Raw genomic sequence first — 18,702 nt, 5'->3', positions numbered from 1 at the left:
CCTATTTCTCGACCTTTAGCATTTGCCTGTTAAGCCCTTTTCCTTCCTTTAGGAAGAGAAAGAAAAGAATCATGCCCCTTTTTGGGTAAATTTCTTTTTAATGTAACCGTGTCTACTTTTAGTTTCAAAGAAGGTAAGATAAGGGAATTTGATCAGAGCGTAGACAAAACAGCTAATACAAAAGTATATAAAAAATGGACAGCAAAAAATGAGGCAATAGTACATTTAGCTTCGGTTCACCTAGTGGCAAAGGAGGCTAAACGACAGACATTCGCCCCCATTCCCTCCTTTCTTAGTCAAGTCGTCTTCGCAATGCGAAGCGCATTGTATTGCGAAGCACACCGAAAGGCACATTGTATTGAGGCTCTTGTCGTCACATCACGTTTCCTTCTACGACCCATCCTACCTCTAGCATGGTGCCTAGGCACAGAAGCATTATTGGCCAAACGGAAACTTCAACCGGAGCAATGTTTTTTTTAAAGACGACAGTCTTTCTTGGGCTACTAAAACCCAGAAATTTTGGTCTGTCTGTATGTCTGTCTGTCTGCCTGTCTGTATGCCTGTCTGTCCGTCTGTCTGTCCGTGACTCGATTCAGCCACCCGGACAAAGTAAAACAATGCCTGCGCAATAGTCAGCTAAATGTGCCCGTCTAAGTTCGGTGTAATGTTGATACTTGTCAATATTGTTGAAGAACAACAAGACATTACGCATATATAAGACAAATTAATACAGAAGTGATATTCGCAGCGTTCCTTTACAAAAGATTGTACATGTTTGATTTTCGCGAGATTAAATACTTCATCAACTGAAGAAAAAAATATCACTCCACCGTCGCGTGCTGTCGCTCGTGCCATATAGCTTCTGGCGGCATTTGAACAAATCAAGTGGCGACAATTACGAAAGGTTCCACTAGATAGGTTCCACGTTCTGCTTGAAACGCACGTGGACTAGGGAAACGCGGTACTATGAACATTGAAGCAGGGCGCCTCAATTTATGCGCGTCTCCGCCGTACGGCAGCGCTGGCATCGAGGCACCCGGCTTGGAGCAGTGGAACGCGCTAAATTTAAATAGGCTTGAATAAACCTTTAGCGGGCTTCCCCTGGGAAGAGCGCGATGCAAGAGGAACAACATGAGAAGTGAGCGGTAAAGCGAAGGGGGGCATTTACTTGGCAAATGTCGACAAAGACTATCGTCTTTTGTCGACATTTGCAACGAAAGGAGCAGATACGCGGCAAATTTTTTTTTCTCGCTAGCTTAATACAGGAGTACGCAAGCTCGCGTTCGACCGTAAAAAGTTTTTATGGTCGCCGGACGCGCTCGTGCGCTCCGGCGTAAAGGGTACGCATGCGCTGCATTGCGAGCAGAGAGCCAAATTTGCCTCCCAGTGATCCGCTTGATAGAATATACGAGGTCGCCAATCCGGCCGCACCGCCACTCACCGTAGGCTCCTAAGGTAAGCTCTGTAAACGAACGAAAAGGAAAGGAAGGAAACAGTAGTGGACGAGGCCCGATGAATCGCCTGTACAACATGTTCGGGGACAGAACTCCACAACACAAAAATTGCCACTTTGAAAAATACAGAGAACGCTTCACAAAGAATGTTTTGCTGCAGAACAAATAACATAAGTAAATTAGGACACAGAAGTAGGGCTGTCCGTGCTCCTGTTTTGCCTGATACAGAGCGTCGGTATCAATCCCAAATTGTTGGCTTGAACACACGTGAAAATAGTTCGGCATGACAATTTTCGTGGATCACGGAGTAAACTTCATTTGCATGTCGACATGAGAAAATAAAGTGGGGGAGGGCAAGAAAAGGGGGCGCCTGTGTCCGCGTTAGATAAGTTTAGAATTCGAATTCAAACCACTGCAGTGGCGTAACCGTTTTGTCTGCATCTATTCTTGAATTTGAAGTTGATATCGTGATTCTGTTGTGATACTAACTCAAGCATAATAATTGTTCTGTATTTTCAAGTACGGGGTCTTGGGAGTAGTCGCTTTCTTTTTAAGTGTTCGCTGGAAGTTGTTATTGTTACATTGTCCGACTCCGGTAGCCAGTAATACTGCATCAGTGTTGATTACTTGTGAAGAAAGCAGGGAGCGTCATGCCAAGCTGGTAAAAAAAAAGCTTTCTGTCCCAGTTCTGCATATTTGTTTCTTCTCCAGACGTGTGGAATCAGGCAGATTTAAAATGAAATTTACCTGAAATCAAGAAAATTGAAACACTATTGTAATTGTTGTAAGGAATACAAATAAAGTGATGGGCGAGAAACAAGGCTAAATGCTTTATTAACAAGCAGAAGAATCTGACTGGAGCTCGAATTTGGTCCGGTTGGTTGCATGAAATGTCGGGGAATACAGCACACGGAGGCGGACTAAACAATGGCTTCGCAAGCACGTGTTTTCCCAGCTCGTTACAGCATTATCAGGCACATCGAAGTTGACGCCAGCAAATCCGAATACCCATAATACATTGTAGCTACGGAACACCAAGCCATCTGTGGTAGCGCAGCTTCCCTGCTTGATTGTAACAACACCATTTACGCATCAACTTCGATTCGCGCTGACGACTGAGAGCAACGAGCTTTTGTTTGGAGCCCGTAGACGAAAAGTAATTGGATTAGCATCGAGCCGTCACCGTCGAAGTGCGCTAATCGCGTTTAGAGAATAACACTCCAGCCTCTGTTTACGCGCCATAACACCCTCAATAGGAGAAATGCTTTTCGGTAGCAGAGCCGATTTCGTGAATGCTCATGCAGCAGATTAAATATTCAGGCAGCGGCAACTGCAAAAATTAAATTGACTGTGCGGCCAGGGTTTTTCCACCGGTTTGTTGTGCTTAGGTTCCGGCGAATCAGTTTTTTAAGCCGTACTCGTTGATGGAAAGTTACCGAAGTGCCCGTAGTGTAGACACCACCAAACAATGCACAGATTAGTAAGGGGCATTAAGGGATGTAGTAGTCGCAGTTGTAGTTACATTGTGGTATTTTGGAGCATAGCAGTTGTAGTTTGTGCTCTTGCTCCGTCCTTAAGAGCCTACCGTAGGTTGGGTAGCGAAATTTTGGTCTTAGCTCGTTGCATGCGCTTTCGGTAAGATATTTTTTATAAAACGTGGAATAACATCACCGAGGGTTCGCTTCCGCTTACAAACAAAGGACCCGAAAACCTACTACATCGCAGGTTTCATCGTAATATTCTGCAAATGCGGTTGCTTTATTGTGGCTTGAAGACGTGGATGCGTAGAAAAAGCACATTACTGTACAAAATATTTTACCTAGATCAAATGAGGTTCAGTGCCGAAACTGTAGCAGAAAGACGTAATCGTTAGCTGCTCTATTTATTTATTTATTTATTTATTTATTTATTTATTTATTTATGTAATTATTTATTTTATTTATTTATTTATTTATCTATCTATTTATTTATTTATTTATTTATTTATTTATTTATTTATTGTTTTTTGTTTGTTTGTCTGTCTGTTATTTTGTTTGTCTTCGTGTTTGTCAGAGTTTTTTAAAAGTCTGCCCATATATTTTTCCCAGACATTTTATGGGATGCACACCTTGATTTCTTGGTTGAAAAGCTTTCACGTACTACTGGGTTCTTGCTGTAAAGTTGTACTTTGTTCCCAGTTACTGTGAACCTACTCATTTAAGACTTATTCTTAAAGACGGTAGTCTTTTTTGGGGTACTTAAACGCAGAAATTTTGATCTGCCTGCCTGCCTGCCTGCCTGCCTGCCTGCCTGGCCTGCCTGCCTGCCTGGCCTGCCTGCCTGCCTGCCTGCCTGGCCTGGCCTGGCCTGCCTGCCTGCCTGGCCTGCCTGCCTGCCTGCCTGCCTGCCTGCCTGCCTGCTTGCCTGCCTGCCTGCCTGGCCTGCCCTGCCTGGCCTGCCCTGCCTGGCCTGGCCTGGCCTGCCTGGCCTGGCCTGCCTGGCCTGCCTGCCTGGCCTGCCTGCCTGGCCTGCCTGCCTGCCTGGCCTGCCTGGCCTGCCTGGCCTGCCTGTCTGCCTGCCTGCCTGCCTGCCTGTCTGTCTGTCTGTCTGTCTGTCTGTCTGTGACTCAATTCACCCACCTGGCCAAAGGGAAAGAAGCTGCGCAATAGTTTTATATCCCAACAACCAAATCTAAACGTATAAATCCGGTGTCAGTGTCCATACTTGTAAACATTGTTGAACAAGAACAAGACCTTACGCAAACATCAGACAAAAAATCAATGCACATGTGATATTTACAGTGTTACGTAATTAAAAAAAATATAGATGCTTGGATTTTGCGATGGCAAATAAAACACTACCGCTGCAGAAAAACATTCACTCCGTCCACGTGCTCTCGCCTGCGCCACTATATCTCCTTGCGGAATTTTAAGAAATCAAGCCTTAACAGTAATAAAAGGTCCCCCTAGATAGGCTCCACGTTCCGCTTGGAACACTCGTGGATAGGGCAACGAGGTTCTATAAACGTTGTAGTAAGGTGCCTTAATTCACACGCGTCTCCGCCGTACGGCAGCACTGGAATCAAGGCGCCCGACCTAGCGCAGTGGAACGCGGTAGATTTAAATTGACTTGAGCAACCCTCTAGCGCGTTGTTTTAGGAGGAACGAGACGGGAGAGGAAGAGAATGAGAGGTCACCGGGTAAGAAAAGGGAGGCATTTACTTCGCAGGAGCGCCAGTAGACTACCGTCTTTCGCCGACATTTTGAACGAAAGGAGCAGATACGCGGCATTTTCTTTTTTGCTTTCATTCCTAACGACGGTGTTCTTGTGTGTTGCACAACCACAAATGTTAATACTATGAAGTTGGTCTTGCTGCAAAACGAATTATTAGATTTTCTTGTAAGATGTCCTATTTGTCTCACACAGCAGAATTGTTTGCAGAACTACACACAGTGCCAGTTCCATCGCTTTATGAATACCAAGGCTCAGGAAACAGCTTCTTTCATTATTAAACAGCTTAAAATAAAAACAACCGGTTGACATTGCAAGCACATCATGGGAAGATGTTCATGATATGTTTTATGAAGACAGTGTAACATTATCTGATTTTGCTAGACTTTGCTTGAGTTATGTGTAATCCCTTATTTTTTTGCCGCTGTGTCATTGTGTGCCGGTTTTTGTGTGCCTTTCATTCTGCACCTACCGTTGTCTCTCTCCTTTTTTTATGTACTACGTTTTACGCACTAAACGCTGCTGTCGTTCTAAGGGGACAGTCAAGTCGTCAAGCTACTCATCGCAGTAGCTTTTTGTGATTGCTCCTTTATGTCACTGTTTATGAAAGATAAATAAAACATTGAATCGCATTGAATTGAAATTTAGTGAGCGTACTCTCTAATGCGACCAGAGTCGTCGCCACTAAGTTTCAAAGCACCACCAATCAAAAACCAGAACAGAAATATAGTTCAAGGTGTATGAGAAACAGAAAAAAGCACGATAATAAGAGTCGCCAAGTTTTTTTTTTGCTAAATTTTTCCGCCTTCGACCATTTCAGGACAGACATTTTCTGTCAAGATCGGTCCCTTGATAGCATTCTCTCCTACGGCCCGCCTGCCGTCCTTTTTTTTTTTTTGTCGATCATTGACCGCGACAAAAAGGATGTCCCGAGAGCCCCCCACAAAGATAAAGCTCACCAACAAAGGGCGGGAATAAGTCGGCAGCCAGGAAGTGCAGGCCTGAAGGGGTGAATAGCCAAAGCTTTCTTCTGTCGTAGGCGTAATTCGCTTTTAACACTGGGTAATGAGGCGAGCCATTAAAGCGGCGCCATCGTCGAGTGGCATTCAATAAATGCTTAAGGCCCATCAGCAAAGATTCGCTACGCCGGAAGAAACTTGCAATGCTTTACGAACACCAGTGTACGGAGAGCCCCCTCAGCGGCTTCTTCAAAAAACAATTGGGTTTTGGAAACTTTCTATACATACAATCTCCTTGGTATAATCTTAGGGCGATGCAACCTAAAAATTTACATAGACGCCTTTGGATATACAAAAAAAAACACCTTTAGTTTGCAATCCCTCAACTTCTTACCACTGTTTGTTGAAACCACACGAATTAAATTCAGGAGCTTTTGTTCCGTCCTTTGCGTTTAAGGCGTGAAACAATAAACAGCCTTGATCACAGATTTTTGATCGGATACTTTCTCGTATTTGGCGCAAGCTGTACTTTCGGGCATTACTCGCCGCGGTGGCTCAGTGGCAAAGGGGTTGTGCTGCTGAGCACGAGGTCGCCGGTTCGAATCGCGGCCGCGGCGGCCGCCTTTCTGACGGAGGGGAAAAGCGAAACCGCCCGTGTGTTCGAGATTTCGGTGCACGTTAAAGATCCCCATGTGGTCAAAATTAATTCGGAACCCTCCACTACGGCGCGCCTCATCGCCTGTGTAGTGTCGCCTCGTTAAACCCTACAATCAAGTACTTTCGGCCGTTTACTCAGTGCGAAAGACGCCACTGTAGCAATTATTCTTTTGCAATGTAAGGCGTATCTTCTTAAACTTCCATAACTTAAAACATACTTACTTTCAACAAGCTAGTTGAAACTTCTAGTTTCAATAACTAAACTTCTTAAACTTCCATAACTGGGTATTTATAAGTATCTTTGATAGTAGTGTTATAACAACGTTGTTTCGCTTCAACGAGTGGAATAGGTACAATGCCGATGCGTACTCTGGAAATGCTCGCCTTAAATACATACTCATACTGCTCAAATACGCGTGTGGGCTTCCTTCAGTATCGTCGACAGTCTTCCCATTTACTATAAGTGATACAAAATAAAGACCATGCCAGGGATAGATTCGAAAATAACAGTCGGAAACAATCTGCGATGATCCTGCTAATTCCTTGTGTACCGCAGGGGATCAGAGCCATCTTCGAGGCTCAGCATTTAAAGCATCCTTAAACAAACTTGCCAGCCCTTCCACTTTGTGAAGGACGAGCAGCGAAGCAGTGCTGGGCTTTACCTGAATCAGCGGATCCATGGCAAAAAAAAAACATGTTTATTTGTAATCTGTGATTGAGCCTACTTTCCATTTAATCAGCCTTGAATAAAACTTGGAAGGAGTCGTCTTTTATTCTCACGGGGGAGCTTGCGGCTACCCGTTTCTCACCCGTAGACTACCGTGTAATGCGAAGAAACGGAAATTCCCCAATATTTCCCGCTTCGACGGCTGAGTGGCTGATGCGTTGCGCTGCTAAGGCTAAGGACTCGGGTTCGATTTCCGGCCGCGGTGGCCGCCTTTCTGACGGAGGGGAAAAGCGGAACCGCCCGTGTGTTCGCGATTTCGGCGCACGCTAAAGATCCCCAGGAGGTTTAAATTAATCCGGAGCCCTCTATCACGGCTCGCCTCATAACCTCTCCAGTTTCGACGCATTTAACACCACATTCAATTCCCTACTATACTCGGTTACAACTCAAGAACGGCACCACCTCACGTAGTGTATCACTCCGCCAAAGCGCCGGACCCGTGACGTCAGTGCGCGCGCGTTTTGAAAGAGGTTTGCTATGAATGCGTGATATCGTCTGCATTGTCTCACGCAGTTTGTTTGTCGTCACTGGAGTCGTTTATAAGCATAATAAGTCCAAAAAATCACGGGAACGGCCCACGCCCTGTTCAAAATATTCCCAGTACCGCCCTACTTGCGCCGCGCGGAGAAACATCGGGCTACGGTGATAAGGCACAGCGGCAACTTCCGGTGCCGTTCTTAAGTTGTCACCGAGTATAGTTACAACTTTCCTGTGAACCGCGTCAATTAAAAGCGGAATAAATCTTAGAGTCGTCTTCGCATTATTTGTCACATAATTTGTCTGGGGATAGTTTCGATAAAACAAGAGTTACAGCCGTTTTCTCAAATATAAAACTCGGCTTAATGATGGAGTCACCGTGGCAGCGAAATTAAGTAATTTTTTTCTACCATACCTACATTAGATTGAGAGTTGAAGCGCATTCGAGAGAAAGAGGAGACATCTTCTTTTGTTTTGACGAGGGGGCGTAGACGGATGAGCATCGACCGCCGCCGATGTGCTGCTGTGTATATGTTCGCTGTAAAAGAGCATAACTAGCCTGGAAGACCTAAGAGAAGGAGGCGCTAAGGAATAAAAAAAGGCATTATTCGTTTCGCAATCTTTCCCCTCGAACGTACATCCGGTCTAATTCTATGTTTTCTTCTTCTCCTTTTTTCTGGAGTCGACTTGTTTGAGAACGCTACACCAATTGGATGAGCACTGAGCGCATCCACAACTCAAGCATTCCTTCTTGCGATCTAAATTCTAAAGAAAGGTTATACCACAGCAGGACGCCATGGTATACGTTTGAGCCCGCAGCTTGTACAATGAACTGCGACGGTCCCGCATAGACGGCAAATAATGGACCGTCATCAGCAGTGCGCAACTGCATAAGACACTGCCGATGGTGCTCTACAAACACACACCCGGAATTTCTACCACCTCTTTGCACATCAGATGGCAGGAGATTGCTGGGGAGCCACTCACCGTGTGCGACGCTCAGGCGGCGGGTGAGCACGTAGTCGCTGTAGGGAATCTCGAGAACGCACTCGAAGACGTCGTCCAGCGAGGGCAGCTGGCTGTCGGCCATGTCCGCGTGAAGCACCACGTCGAAGAGCCCCTCGGCCGAGGCCCTCGTGAAGGTCCGGACCCCGGCCTCTCCCACGGGTCTCCGCCTGCCTCCCTTGATGAGGAACAGCTTCAGCTCGGGTTTCGGGTACGGGCTCTGGCCCGTGCGCAGAAGGCTCACCCTGCGCGGCTGTGACTGAAGCAGCTGGTCCCCTATCGGAGAGCTGCTGTAGTTGAAGGAAAATGACTTGGCCGGCACTGTAACGAATGAAGAAGAAATACAACTATGACAGAAAATGTGGCCTGCTTTCTACTCGCGCAGCCAGAAGCGCAGGTTGGGGTTGTATTTTTAGGAGAAATCGCACCGCTGTAGGTCTGCCTTGGTTGGTGATGCTTACAATGAACTAATCATGTATATAATACGGCATGACTACAAAAAGAAAGCATCCCTGTATTGGAAAAAAATAGGCGTAAATGATGTTATAATATACTAAGGTTGATCGTATTTTCGTCCCCCGCAGAGTCAGAATGCTTACCTCTTGCTACTAGTCCTTCTTCACGTGACATGAGAAATTTTAATAGACTGTTCTCTGTTTCAGATTCAAATATATAGACCTGAAACCTAATGCAGTTAAAAAATGACTGAGAGAGTATCCTAAATAATACCAGTCCGCATTTAAGAAAACAAAGGTTTACATACTTAGAAAAACGGCGAAACTTTTTGCACAATTTCACATGCTAGTTGTACGAGCCAAAACACGGCATGTAGTTTTAGCCAGGCCGTGTAAGTTCCTGGCACCTTCAAAACGCTCTCATTCTTTCCGAAGCTGGTTCATTTTTTTAAGCATTTTACCCTCATCACATATTGACCAACCATTTTAATTAAGTAGCGAGCACAGCATTGTGCGAGGCAGGCCTCTTCTGTCTCATTAATGAATCAATTACTCTTTCCTGCGGGGAGGGGGTATTCCTGCACCTGCAAATATACAAACACTCTCACTCTATACTTAGAGTCGTTCTAACTTTTGTGCCACCCTGTTGTAAATCTCGATAAGATCAATTTTCCCCTTATGCGTCATCCTTTGAATAACATGCATCTGTCCTTCACGAGGGTAGGTGTCATAATTATTTTGCTGCAGGGGCAGAGGGGTCAATTTTCTTTTGGATTGCCGACTAATGCGTACCACTTTTCGTAAGGAGCGAGTTTTTTTCATCATTCCTCGTACGCACCCCCCTCACCAAAATATCGACAGAAAGCTCAAACACAACGGGACACTGAAGGGAGCTTTTTTTCGTCTTCTCGCGCTAAAACGTTAGATTTCTGCGACCCGCAATACAGATTATTGAAAGTTCCCATTTTATCCAGAACGCTCATGTAAATTAGGAATGTTTCAGCTTGTAGCGGCAGCTCCAGCGACATCACTGGATCGAGCGCCGGTCCTCGCGCAGCAGCTTGATGGACATGACACAGGCTGCGGGGCCGCGCGAGCGCACGAGGACACGGGGAGGTGTATTAGTTTCCGGTGTTTTAGGCGGGCGCATTAGCCCTTCTCACGCCCGATTCCTGGCCAACCCCCACGTGGGTATGAGCCAAATCGCCAGGAACAACAACAACAACAACAACAACAACACGGGGGTCGCACTGGTGCTGACAAAATAGAATCTGGTTTTGCCTTGCGACGAACGGTCGTCCTGCCTGAGGCTCCTTCCTCTCGCCCGACATAGCGCCCTACAATTGGTGACCCTACCGAACACGCCACCGAGGTGAATGTAGAGCCATGTCCCTCGACAACCAGGACCCAACCCGTTCGCGATAAGCCGGAGAAACAGTCTCAGCCTTGACCGTTCGGCTTCCACAATTCTGGGAGCGCCACCCGACGACCTGGTTTCTGCAAGCAGAGGCGCAATTCCAGCTAGCTCGGATCACCTCTCAAGAAACCAAATTTCTCCACGTCGTCGGAGCCCTTCCGCCGACAGCCGCAGAGGAGATCTCCGACATTCCTACTTCGTTCAACCACACCCGCCCCGCAGCGCCTTACGACCAGCTCAAGGCTGCACTCCTGGAGCGCACAGCTGCTTCGGAACGCACGGGCATCCAACAGCTTCTCTCCTCCGAGGAGCTCGGCGACCGCAGGCCAAGCCAACTGCTACGGCACATGAAGCAACTCCTTGGCACGCATTCTCATGCCATGGATGACACACTGCTGCGTTAGCTCTTCCTTCAGCGCCTACCTTCCAATGTCCAAATGGTCCTCGCCACTGCCGCAGCCATGGACCTGCAGGCACTCGCCGCGCTGGCAGACAAAGTCATGGAGGTCGCCACCCCCTTTTCTTAAGTGGCCGCGGTTGCATCGGCTAAGCATCCGTCTCCTCCCTGCCCCAGGAACCCCGCTTCATCGTCCAGTGAGTCCGCCGCTTCATCTAGACTTGACAGCCTTTGCGATCGTCTAGAGAAGATCATCGTTGCCGCAACACGCCGCAATGTCTCGCCGCAACGTTCCCGTCAACGCCGTCGCTCGTCGTCGCAGCGACAGCGCCCAGAGCGCCCACGCAGTGAATCGCCTAACCCGGGTATTCGCTACTACCACCGGCGTTTCAGCGCTGATACCCGCCACTGCCATCTGCCCTGCGCCTGGACGGGAAACGGCCTGGCCGACCGCTAACGGCGACAAGCGATCTCGGCCCAACACAGGAATGTCGCCTCTTTCACGTCACCGACCGCACCACCGGACAGAGTTTTCTCGTCGATACCGGTGCCCAGGTGAGCGTTTTGCCCGCTACACGCTCGGATCGTGCTTCTCGTGCCACCTCGCATTTACAAGCAGTGAACGGCACCTGCATACCCGTCTACAAGCAACGCTCACTCACTCTAAACCTGGGGCTCCACCGAGTTTTCCGGTGGGTTTTTCTCGTCGCCGACGTTCGCAACACCATCCTCGGTGCCGACTTCCTCGCAAAACATGGCCTTCTCGTCGACCTAAAGCGGCAGCGTCTACTTGATGCTACCACACTCCTCTCAGTGCAAGGTGTGTCAGCGGAGGCAGCCGCTAATCTAGCACCATCCTGTGCTACAGTTGCCGATGAACCGTTCACCACCTTGCTGCGGGACTTCCCAACCGTGACAGCACCACCTGACTGGACTCAGCCTGTTCGTCATGACGTCCGTCATCACATCATCACCACTGGCCCTCCCGTTTTCTTTCGACCACGGCGGCTTGCGCCTGACAAGTTCAAAGTCGCCCGAGCGGAATTCGAGCACATGATGGAACTGAGCATCATCCGTACATCATCCAGTAACCATGCATCACCACTGCACATGGTGCCCAAGAAAACTGGTGACTGGCGCCCCTGCGGAGATTACCGGTCCTTGAACACCAAGACCGTTCCTGACCGCTATCCGTTACGCAACCTCCAAGACTTCACCGCCACTCTCTACGGGGCCACGATATTCTCTAAGATAGACTTGGTTCGTGCTTACCACCAGATTCCCGTTGCAGAAGAAGACATCCCCAAAACTGCCATCACAACCCCATTCGGCCTGTTCGAATTTCTCCGCATGCCATTTGGACTCCGCAACGCTGCACAAACATTGAAGCGTTTCATTGATGCCGTCACACGAGGGCTACCGTTCGTCTACGCCTACGTTGACGACATTCTGGTGGCCAGCACATCCCTGGAAGAGCATCTGAAGCATCTTCGCCTTCTCTTCGCGCGTCTCGCTGTTCACGGCATCGTCATCAACGTCTCCAAGAGCGAGTTTGGTGCCACTGCCCTCAATTTCCTTGGTCATCGTTTGGACGCCAGTGGCATATGTCCACTCCCCGCCAAGGTTCATGCAATCATCGACTTTCCCAAGCCAGCGTCACTGACAAAGCTCCGCCAGTTCCTAGGGCTGGTAAATTTCTACCGCCGCTTCATTAGGAACTGTGCCACGCTGCGCGAACCTCTCGACAGGCTGCTTTCCACCAAACGGTCATCCACTTCACTTGATTAGGACGATGCTGCTGAAAGGGCATTTACGGCCATCAAACGCGCTCTCGCCGCCGCTGCACTGCTGGCTCATCCAAATCCGAGCTTTCCGTTGGCACTCATGACCGACGCGTCAAGTTCTGCCGTTGGAGCTGTCCTTCAGCAGCAAGTTAAAGGTGCATGGCAACCGCTAGCGTTTTTCTCCAAGCGCATGACTCCGGCTCAGACACGATATAGCGTTTTCGGCCGTGAACTGCTAGCCATGTACCTCGCTGTTCGTCACTTCAAACATCACCTCGAAGGACGCACGTTCACGATCTTCACTGATCACAAGCCGCTCACGTTCGCCTTGAACCGCCCTGACACCCTCTACGCTCCACGAGAGGTGCGTCAACTAGCATACCTCTCGGAGTTCACGTCCGACATCCAGCATGTCAGTGGTGTGGCCAATTCCCCTACAGACACACTGAGTCGCATGGACGATGTAAATGCTATTTCACCAGGAACGCTGGAAGCAGTTACCGACCCGCTTGACGTACAAGAACTGGCTACGACGCAAGCCAACGACAACGAGCTCTCCCGTCTACGTGGAGCACCTACCGCACTCAAGCTTGAAGATGTACCGTTTCGTGGTGTGACCATCGTCTGCGACACGTCCACAGGTGTTCCTCGACCCTTCCTACCTGCCTCACATCGTCGCCGCATGTTTGACGCCATACACCACATGGCCCACCCCGGCGTTCGGGCATCTCAAAAACTCATTGCGTCCCGCTACGTTTGGCCCCGTATGAACGCTGGCATTCGAGACTGGGTACGAGCCTGCACGCCGTGCCAGCGTTCTAAAGTCCAACGCCATTCCGTTCCCCCTGCCAAGCCATTCCTCAGGCCCGATGAACGTTTTTCTGTCGCTCACGTTGACATCGTTGGCCCCCTACCCCTTGCCAAGTTTACCGGTACATTCTAACCTGTGTTGACCGGTTCACACATTGGCCCGTAGCCTGCCCTCTTCCCGACATCACGGCCTTTACAGTAGCTTCAGCCTTTGTGTCTACCTGGGTGTCGCGCTACGGATGCCCTTCCACCGTTGTCACCGATCGCGGCCGGCAGTTCGAGTCATCCCTGTTCACCGAACTACTGCGTCTTCTCGGAACGACTCGTCTGCGAACAGCTGCGTACCACCCGCAGTCGAACGGCCTTGTGGAGCGCTTTCATCGACACCTCAAGGCTTCACTCACTGCACATGGCTGCCCCACCGAGCGGGTCCAACGGCTACCACTCACGCTTCTCGGAATCCGGAGCGCGTACAAAGTGGACCTCTCGTGCACGTCAGCTGAGCTCGTCTACGGTACACCTCTGCGTTTGCCAGCGGACTTGTTCGACGAGTCTCTGAAACCTGTCCCTGCAAGTGAGTACGTTGATAACCTACGAGAGGTTTTAAATGCAGAGCATTTCAGTAACTCACGATGTCACCCGCATTGACGTCCGTGGTCCGCACCGTCGTTGCACCTACTATATAAAAAAGAAAATACTATCCGGCGCCAGGTTTAGATCCCTCCACCCTGCGGGCGGAACGCAATCAATGTACATGGTGCTCTACCCACTGCGCCACAAAGCCGTCACAGAATGGGACGCTACTAACGCGCCTTATATCGTTGACTCATTCAAATTACTGCTGACGAGCGCTCTCTCGTCAGCAGTTGCCACAAGTGCAACAACATAAACGTAACGCAAACTACTTAACGTCGTGCGCCCCCGGAAATGCTCTGCATTTGATGGTGCCCCTCGCGAGGGGGATGTTTATACAGGAACTCCTACTTCTAGCGGACTCCTGGCGCCCTCTTTCTGCCATTGCAGAGACTATGAGGCGGTCTTCCAAGGGCGCCAAATTTGAATTCTACAAAATCGATTTTCGTGCATGCCTTGGACCGCGCCCGGCTCCGCTGGCCATCCTTCTTCATACAGTGGAATGGCACAGAGTCTTTTATTCCATTTCAAAGCTTAAACAACTGTTTTTCCTTCAATACTAAGCACTGTACGAGCCCTCCCTCTCCCGTTGCATAAAAAAAGGTTCGGTTTTCTTTTATATATATCGCCTGAGTTTGTAACATTATAGTGAGGAAGACATCAACGCTTCCTGCGCAGTTACGAAAACCTGTGAACCTGTGATCACGGATAACAATGATGTTTTGTTGAATGGGTTTTCAGAAATATGTGTTAATTCGACTGTTCAGTGCAAATTGTACCAGCCTATACGAACAGATTTCGTGCTTTACTCTTGGCTTGACTTTACCAGTGAAGAAGGCATTAATTGTATTTCCTCCGCAACCTCATCTCCCGTCATCCCTTCCTTCAAATTGTACTTCAAAACTTGGGTCCTGGGCTTCGGGCAATGACAAAAGGCTTCGTGTATCTTCTATTTTTATGTGAAGGGCCATTCATTATTATATTTCGACACCTTCGGCCTCAGCCCACACGCCTTGCAAAGAACTCGACGACTTACACGCACCCTGACCTCAAAACTGCCACGCATGTGTTCGTGCGCTACGGACCCGTCCGAGGAAAACTGTGCCCACATTACCTCGGCCCCTATCCAGTCGTTCAACGTCACTCGACTACTTTCGTACTGCACATCAACGGCTCTCCAGACACCGTGGCAATCGAACGCCTGAAGCCCGCGTACTTCGAGCCGCCCGAAGTCAATTCGTTGGAACCTGCTCTGCCCCCTTTAACAAGACGACCTCGGCGTGTCCACTGGAAACATGCACGACTTTTTCGCTCGTCACTCCCGCTCCTCTCTTGAGGGGGGAGCCCTGTAGCGGCAGCTCCAGCGACATCGCTGGATCGAGCGCCCCTCCTCGCGCAGCAGCCCGATGGACATGGATACAGGCTGCGGGGCCGCGCCAGCGCACGAGGACACGGGGGTCACACTGGTGCTGACAAAATAGAATTTGGTTTTGCCTTGCGACGAACGGTCGTCCTGCCTGAGGCTCCTTCTTCTCCCCGACATAGCGCCCTACAAGCTAATGACGAGTCGCGCATGTGCAGACATAACACCGCGTATTCAGAAAAGAGCAGAGGCAATAAATTTGGTTTTTCCAGAAAACTATCAGCGCTTTACGCAAACAGGCAGTGCTATACGCAAAGCAAACAGCGCTATAGACGTTGTCACCAGAGGATAGCGGAACGCGCCACACTGTTTGCACGGGGGTGTCATTACCTACTACTTTCTCTGAAGCTTGAGGATTGGCAAAAAAGAACGGGAAAATGAGAGGGGAAAGAGGGGAAGCAGAAAGGGGGAGAGAGAAACAAGGGCAAGCTGACATAAAAATAGGAAAAAAGTGAAAGATCAACCTCTTCACGCTTGTAGCACGCCCTGCCGGGTTGCTCATTTCAGACACACGCAATAAATTGAGATACAGACACCACAAACTGCCTCACCAACCGGGCAGGTAAGTGACCTTGTGTACGGCTCCATGCTTATCTAAATGACTCCCACACCCCCAAAAAAATGCAACCGATAAACCCGAGAGGAAGTGTGATTTTGTGCGCCCAGGAACAGGGGCGAGAGAGAAACAACGATGAGGTATGGGACGGGTAAGAAGGAGGAGAAGGAAGGGGAATGTGCGAGAGAAGACATTAGCGCGACAATTAGGACCAGGTTGATAATTGAGCCGTACACGCCAGCTCAGCTCTGCGGCATGGGTTTGGAAGACAAGGAGGCTTCTTCGTAGTGACGAACCGCGCTGACACGAAGCTACGTACCATTAGCCCAAGCTCTGGGGGCGTCAAAGGCTTGGGGCTCGCACGGCGGAGATTTCCTCACGTGCCGGCCACTGTTCACGTAGCTGAGGCTATGCGCTGGCCCCGCTTCTGAAGGAGCGTCTCTGGGCAGGCTGGAAAGGTCACGGCACCAAAGAAACCGGAAGGACGTGATGTGTCACGGGGAGCTTACAGAGCAGCGCTTTGTTAGCTCGTTTGTAAAACGTTTATTAAATGAAAGAAAGCAGATCAAGGGGAAGAGATATAGAAGAAGGAGAGGCATGTGCCACTATCATTCCGGCAGATCAAAAGCCGCCGCCGTGGCCTTGGCTCGGTCTATCCGTAGGACGTCGGTCTTCAGGCCGGTCGCTGCGTATACCACACACCCCCATCTCTCTATACTAGACCGAGAATTGGAGCTGGGATGTTGGCGGCAGACCCATACGAGCTCAGTGGCTGGGTTTGGTGATTGATTGATTGTAGGGTTTAACGCGCCGACGCAACGCAGGCAATGTTTAGCACAGTAGTGGAGGGCTCTGGATTAATTGCGACCACCTAGGGATCTTTAACGTGTGCCGAAATCTCATACACAGGGGCGTTTTCACTTTTCGCCCCCATCAGAAAAGCAGCCGCCGCGGCCGGGAATCGAACCCGTGACCTCGTGCTCAGCAGCGCAAGGTTGGATTGGCTGTCTGTGAAGGGAAACAGAAGTAAGGCTATGTTGCGTGAGAGAAGTTCTGACGGAAGTCCTAATTGTAAAAGGCACGGGATTGAAGTTTTCGCCCTGTGTGAACGCATATATTTTTAGAGGCATGTTCGGGCTCTGAGGTGTTGGGGTTCTGGGGTGCTGAGGGGAGATTTTCCAGCCATCACCATAATCTCTTTACAAGAAAGCAGCTCACCGAAGACGGTCATGTCCTGGTACCGGGCATCGTGGCCAGCCAGCGATGCCACTACACAGATCTAATTTTCTCTAAGCTCTTTGGTGGGCCTCAGTATGCGAATGGCACGGTGCTGCGAATAGTCGTCCCTGGAGTTCACAGAGTACGCGTCGTCCAGACGCCTCTAGAGCACTCCGAATGTCTCGCGCACCTTCATTTCCGTTATACACTGGTACACCGGTTCGAGTCCTTCGTTGAAGTACCACTTGACCACCAACTTGAGATCGTTCTCGTTGTACACGTACTCGCAGTCCAGCACGACAGGGGTGTCCGTCACATGGCGCACCCAACGTGGCACACCAAGACGGCGAATTATCACGCCCTGGCTGCCTGCAAACCGAAAACAAGAGCTTGAGAGGTTGAACACCACGTTCAGATTCTTCGACTAAGTACTATTACTTCAAGGAAGAGCAGCCGCTTAAGACGGGCAACCCCAATTTACCTGTCATTGCTTTAGTCCCATTTATACGTGCCTCAGTTTCAACAAGTTGAATTTCAAGAAGAGTAATTACCTTACCATACACCACACAATAACGATGATTAAGATTGTTCAGAGGGGCCTACTCGACACAAGGCTTACCGCTGGATTGTCAGGAAACACCCGCAACAATGGTACGCAGTTTACAACCGCCTGCTAAACAAGAAATATGAAATTATAATACTGATATCGCCAAAATGAACTGGTAGTTATGTAAATGTAATGTAAATAAAAAGAGAGGAATGCCAGCCAGCAAGGAGCTTATGATTTGCACTAAGAACGCTGCGATTTTCGTTTTTTTTTTCTAGCGTTTGTTGATTTTTTTTTCTTGCTTGGTATCAGTTCCAGGTGTCTGTGCTCGACTGAAAGCCTTCTTCCCCCTTCTGTAATTGTGTCTACTGCTTCCATTCTGACACAGTCGAGCCAACTGCCTCTCCTTGTAATTGCTTGAACTTGCAGGTACACCCTACACTGTTAAAAAAATTGTCCAATTTTACGGAGAAAGCTGCTGGTAAAATGTCGCTGGACACATTCCCGTAATTTAGACAAGGGAAAGAATTTTAAGAACGGACAATCCGTAGTACGGAAAGGCCGTAATAAAACAAACACTCCGTTTCAAAAAGCACGTCTTTCCGTAATTGATAGAACCTTCAGAAAAGAAAAGAAATACTTCGACGAGGAATCGAACCTGCGACGTTGATCAAATGGGCACGACGCTCGAGACCACTGTACCACCGCACGAACGCTACACTTGTGCCGAACAACGTGTATGCTACATGGATGCCCATCCTGCGTGTGCCATACTTCGGTGTTTACTAGCTGGCTTACAGATTTCCTGGCTGATAAAGTGCGATTTCCTAAATAGCGCTTGCGCAGTAAGGTTCCGCGAAGCCCTCACAATAGTTGATCGCAATCAACTCCGCTGTTTCCAGAAAGCGCTCGCAAAAATGTGTGTGACTGGCTGCGACTGCGATTCCACACTGCATGAAGAGTGCTTGCTGTG

General features: G+C 49.1%; 1 pseudogene; it reads right to left on the bottom strand.

The window, feature by feature from the left end:
* Window positions 1-1,087: 1,087 nt before the first annotated feature.
* LOC144179779 (uncharacterized) lies at window positions 1,088-17,670 on the bottom strand (annotated as a pseudogene).
* Between the last annotated feature and the right edge of the window lie 1,032 nt (window positions 17,671-18,702).

The sequence above is a fragment of the Haemaphysalis longicornis genome, unplaced genomic scaffold, assembly GCF_048455015.1.
Source record: "Haemaphysalis longicornis isolate Haplotype H1 unplaced genomic scaffold, Haemaphysalis longicornis Haplotype H1 scaffold_4, whole genome shotgun sequence".
Classification (NCBI taxonomy): domain Eukaryota; kingdom Metazoa; phylum Arthropoda; class Arachnida; order Ixodida; family Ixodidae; genus Haemaphysalis; species Haemaphysalis longicornis.
The sequence above is the reverse complement of the archived record's forward strand: the minus strand, read 5'-3'. Positions and strand labels throughout refer to the sequence as shown.